Below are 6000 nucleotides of genomic sequence, written 5' to 3'. Positions count from 1 at the left end.
GTAGCCATCACCTCGTGCAGCATCCCTTTGCCTCGGTAAACTCCACAGAGGGCCATACGCAGCACGCTACCGCGCACTGCTAACAGTCGGGACGTGCATTGAAGTGGTCAGTCTGGCCTTCTGGATTGAGAAGGTGATGATCCATACGTGAGGCAGACGGGGTTCCATGAGGCATAAGGGCTTGGGGTTTTATTTCATTAGAAAAAATAAAAACCTGCTAACAAAACAGTCATTTTGCAAAGTCGAGCACTTGGACACCAAAATATAGAATAATGAAGACTGCTTCCCTTCATGGCATTTTCCTGTCAGACCACAGCTCAAAGAAAAGCACCCGTTTATGTAACCGAAACAAATGCCAGAGCTGATTTCACATGTACCATGCTTGATTTTCTGTCTGACATGGTTTTGGTTCCTAGGCATTCATATTTAGTTTCCTCATACAGAGCTCTACAGTTCACCAAATGAGAAACATGCAGAAAAAAAAAAATGCGTAACTTGTGGTTGGTTTGGGAATTATTGACCTTCTTTCCCACCTCTGGCTGTCGGGACTCCCTTCAGAACAACTCTCGGTCAACACCAGAGGCGTCGTTCATCACCGCGCATCTTCTCAGGCTCCCTCCCTGCTGGCGCTGCTCAGTCGTTACTTTTGCAGAACTCTCTCAGGAAAAGGACCGACAGCTCATGCTGCCCTGCCCCAAAATCCTGCTCAAGCCCAAGGCATCCGTTCTTGGGGCAGCTCACGCACCCGCTCCCCCTTTTGATTGCCCGGGCATTAACCTAAGGGGAAAAGCAGATGGGAGAATGAGGAAGGGAAGAAGCTTATGCTTAGGGGGTTTGCACTCCACAGAAATGATTTTAACTCTTCATCACCTGTAAAAATCACAAGCGTCCTAAAACAGTTACTTTGCTATTCTTAGCCCTTTTGGTAACCACTTCTGTTAAGACTTATATTTTCCACGGACAAACTGCCAACCCAGTTGAGCAGCGGTTCAGCCACACACGTTGCTGACTGCAGCGGGCAGTTTTTCTGTTGTAGTTCAGACTTACAATGTCAGTCTTTGACTCATGGTGTCGGAAGTCAATACAAACCGTTACCTGCCTCCATTGTCCTTTCCCCCCTTCCTTGTCCCAGAAATATAAAAAGGTCTAAGTGCATCGGGCAGGATTTCAGTGCAAAGCCAAGGGATTTGTGCAGTGCCAAGGAGCGTGTGGGACGCAGTCCGAGAGCATTTGCCCATGAAAACGTGGCAACCAGCCTTTGGATCGGGTGTCCCTGAGAACGGGACAGGAGCGAGGTTTGCCAGGGCACTCACTGGAGGCTAGAAGCAACGTTGTTTAAAACTTGCGCAGTCTCGCATGGCTGAAATGCAGAGCTGGAACAGTACTGAGCAGGGATTACTCATATGCTAGTGATGAGGAGGATATAAAGTAATAATGACCTTAAGTGACATTGATCTCGATTGGATCCAGAGGCCGGACAACAATATTCCCATTTGTAACACCGTATGTCAAGCACAGAGAAATACACAAGACAATAGACCTTTCTGCCACCTTGTCTTGCTTTTTTACAGGAATACAGTAACATAGTCCTGTGCACGAAAAGGTACATTTTTACATTCAAAAGGTTGCAGTTCTTTAAAGTATTCTATGAAATAAAGAATAATGAAAATTACTGTGCCATCAGAACTACTACTTTTGTTGTTCTTATCATAGCTACAAAACTGAGGTTGAGGTATTTAACTCATGATTTAAGACAAGTGCAAAACAACTTGATTACTCTAGTAGTTTTAAATATATATAAGTTTCTAAGACTTTGTTTAAAAAAAACCCACAGTATTTTGGTTGGTTGTTTGCTAAAAAAAATATGTGACAGCACGACTTACTGTTACCTTTGGACGCTACTGAAATACGAAAAGAACAAAAAACCAACTTGCTATTAATTGGAAATAATACATTTAATTTTTAGAAGGAAGGAATAATAGAAAACATACGTGGCTTTTCATCTCTGGTTGTCTGATCTTTCTCGGTTTTTAAATAAATCAAACCCTCTTGTGATTTCCACTTGTAATATTAGATCTTTAAATGTCTGGCTTACACTCTAGCATGAGCTCTGATGGCTGCCAACTTGGAGACAAACTACTTTATACCAGACCTCCATAAGTTGCTAGAAAAATGAGTTCTGTCTCACTTTTAACAGTCCTGTTTTTTAATGTGTTATTTTACTTAATTGCCGTCACTTTTGCTGGTTACGTGACATTTAGTGAAAGGGAAAAATAAAATCACATTTTAAAGTTCAGAGGTTAGAACTTCTAGATCCTATTTTCATGTTTAAAAGGATGAGATGGTCAAAAACATCCTTTGTTTTGTTTACACCAAGGGTAATGAACTGCAAGGAATTCTAGAGGAGACACGACCGCTTCTTACCAGACTTCTGAGATGTGCTTCTGCTGAAAACACAGAAAGAAATCAATTCAGATTTTTTTTAGCATTATTCTGGAACTGTGGCGCTGAGATGATGGGCTTTGAGCCATTAGCACTTAGTAGTTACTAACTTGATTTTTAAAAAGAAGGTGTAAAAAAAAAAAAAGTGGATTTAGACCTAAAAATTTTATAAACAGACCAAAAACTTCCATCTAAGATGCATGCTGGAACAGATCCTGCAGTTCTTCCCAACCAAGATGCCCCCTCGGGACTCAGCAACTTGAGAACAACAGAAAAAAAACCCTCAATATCCGATTAGATAAAATTATCATACATTAAGCATTTATATGATCTCAAGTACACATTACCACACAGCAGAATGTTTTTTTTAACCAGTAGTTAAAACCACTGTCAAAGTCTGCCTCAGATTTTTATGCATTTTGTCTTGCTATGACTTCCAGGCTAGGCTTCCGAAGCGGACATGTCAGACTATCTTCAGATGCTTCCACCAAAGAAGGTAGCCAGCACACGTACACGTGAAGAAGAGGCACAACGTAACTTATACCATCTAATTTCAATAAGAAGTCATCCCTAGTTGTGAATTTTTAATTTTATAACCTCTCTTTTTTTTTTTTTCCCCCAAATTAGCCCTCCAGCAAAGTTACTACTGTAAAGGACAGATGCATTGCAGAAGTACAGAAGTTCTGTTGGAGAGTTTTGTACCAGTGAGTCATTCAGCGTATCTGGGCGTTCTGGAGGAGCGGAGATTCACCGATGCCACGCGTTGTTTTCCAGTAAAGTTATAAAAGCACCGAGCCGAACAGAAAAGCACTGATAATTTAAGTGACTCTACTCAACTATTGCCGGGAAGTCAAACAAGCAGGCTATGCCTACTGCTAGCGCACGAACAAGGAACGCTCCTTTGTAAGAGCACGCGCATCAAACGTGTCAAAACAGAAGTATTTGGTAGAAATGGGCAGGGTTAGAGGATTCAAGAGACAGTGCAGTTTGTTGCCTTCATCCCTCACCAAATCTGCTTTTCCATACAAATTATTAAAGTTATGGGAGACTGTCTGTGGACCCCGTATTAAAACAGAATTTGTAAGCGCACCAACACAGAATGAAACTCTCCATTTTTCCTACAGCTATAAAAGGCTGCTCTTACAAAGCAAGTACCTACAACAATTAGTCCTACTCAGGCTGTATTTCTGAAAGAAACAGAACAATTATGAACTTACCCACTTCCCCATTGACAAGGTGTAATGTTGGTTAGTATCTCCTGTTACCAGCCACTGTCAGAGACCAGGCACTGGGCTAGGTGGATCCTTCATTTGACTCATGTTTCTTCTGTTCAGACCTTTTGCTTTTGTTCTCAGCTGTTCAATTTTCCACACACTTTATACATAAACGCTTGCCCTTCTGTCACCACTAACGTTAGTATATCCAATCTCTAAATTTCATTCAATTCAAGCTACTGTCCCTAGTGCATTTCATATGCCTACAATATGTAAGCCATACAATGAATCACACTTAGAAAAAATCTGTACAAATACGTGCTATGTCAAAATTTTACCCTTTCAGCTTGGTGTCACTACTTTGTGCCTGGAAATCCTATCCTATGTGCCAGTCTTAAGAAACTGCATTGAAGACAACTGCTTAGTTTTCCATGCTGCAGATTTTATTATAAAATTAATATGATCTTTCATTTTGGGAGAAGCTTGTCTCCTTATCTACTGTCTGTATCAGATGTGTGTGTGTACACTTTTACGTAACACTTAGCATTTTCTTAAGTATCATAGAATCATGGAATCATTAAAGTTGGAAAAGACCTCTAAGATCATCAAGTCCAACCGTTGACCCAACACCACCATGTCCACTAAACCATGTCCCTAAGCACCTCATCTGCACGTCTTTTAAATACTTCCAGGGATGGGGACTCAACCACTGCCCTGGGCAACCTGGTCCAATGTTTCACCACTCTTTCAGTAAAGACATTTTTCCTCACGTCCGATCTAAACCTCCCCTGGCGCAACTTGAGGCCATTTCCTCTCGTCCTATCGCTTGTTACTTGGGAGAAGAGACCGACACCCACCTCGCTACAACCTCCTTTCAGGTAGTTGTAGAGAGCGATGAGGTCTCCCCTCAGCCTCCTTTTCTCCAGGCTAAACAACCCCAGTTCCCTCAGCCGCTCCTCATAAGACTTGTTCTCCAGACCCCTCACCAGTCTCGTTGCCCTTCTCTGGACACGCTCTAACACCTCAACGTCCTTCTTGCAGTGAGGGGCCCAAAACTGAACACAGTATTCGAGGTGCGGCCTCACCAGGGCCGAGTACAGGGGCACGATCACTTCCCTACTCCTGCTGGCCACACTAGTTCTGATACAGGCCAGGATGCCATTGGCCTTCTTGGCCGCCTGGGCACACTGCCGACTCATGTTCAGCCGGCTGTCAACCAACACCCCCAGGTCCTTTTCCGACAGGCAGCTTTCCAGCCACTCTTCCCCAAGCCTGTAGCGCTGCATGGGGTTGTTGTGGCCCAAGTGCAGGACCCGGCACTTGGCCTTGTTGAACCTCATACAGTTGGTCTGGGCCCATCGATCCAGCCTGTCCAGGTCCCTCTGCAGAGCCTTCCTACCCTCGAGCAGATCAACGCTCCCGCCCAGCTTGGTGTCGTCTGCAAACTGACTGAGGGTGCGCTCGATCCCCTCATCCAGATCATCGATAAAGATATTAAACAAGACTGGCCCCAAAACTGAGCCCTGGGGAACACCGCTCGTGACCGGCCGCCAACCGGATTTAACTCCATTCACCACAACTCTCTGGGCCCGGCCGTCCAGCCAGTTTTTTACCCAGCAAAGAGTACACCTAAGCCGTGAGCCGCCAGCTTCTCTAAGAGAATGCTGTGGGAGAAGGTGTCAAAGTAGTAATCATTAGCTCTCCTGTTCAATGCAGGGACACCTCCCTTGGTGGAAAAGTCTGTTTCCCAAAGCATCTTTCTTTCCTCTCTTTCTTTATAAATTCGTATCTTGCTGAATATCATTATGCTGTTCACCACTGTACACCCATGCTCAGAAGCTTCCTGCCACTTTCCGCGGGCCAAGTTTTCCTTGTTCTCCATCACAGTTGGTCAGTTCAAACTGACCAAACAAAACATGGGTTTGTTGGGTCCTGCCATATCGCTTGAAAGGCTAAGAAACCACAGAAGCTGGATCAAAGTTATGTACAAAAGACTGTAGTATCTCCTCAACTTTATCTGTTAGCTACTTGAAAATGCATCTGAAGATGTTCAAATGTTTATGAAGAGCAATTACATTTAAAATGTTCGAGGTCTGCAAGTATTCCTCAGGCACATCATTGCAAAGCACTCTTGCAAAAACTATCTCCACCTGTATTTCTATATTGTGCCCCTTAATTACTTTGTCCCATTTTGGCCATTAGGTATACAGCCTCTCGTGCTAAATCTGACTCCATAATCTCCTTTACATATGAAGATATATTTACTTCATGTTCCTTCATGTTCCTAACCTCTGTTTTAATAGTTGTTTAAATTAGTAGACTGTCTTAGAAGTTAACAATACTT

Source organism: Aptenodytes patagonicus, chromosome 3, assembly GCF_965638725.1.
Source record: "Aptenodytes patagonicus chromosome 3, bAptPat1.pri.cur, whole genome shotgun sequence".
Lineage (NCBI taxonomy): Eukaryota > Metazoa > Chordata > Aves > Sphenisciformes > Spheniscidae > Aptenodytes > Aptenodytes patagonicus.
The sequence above is the reverse complement of the archived record's forward strand: the minus strand, read 5'-3'. Positions refer to the sequence as shown.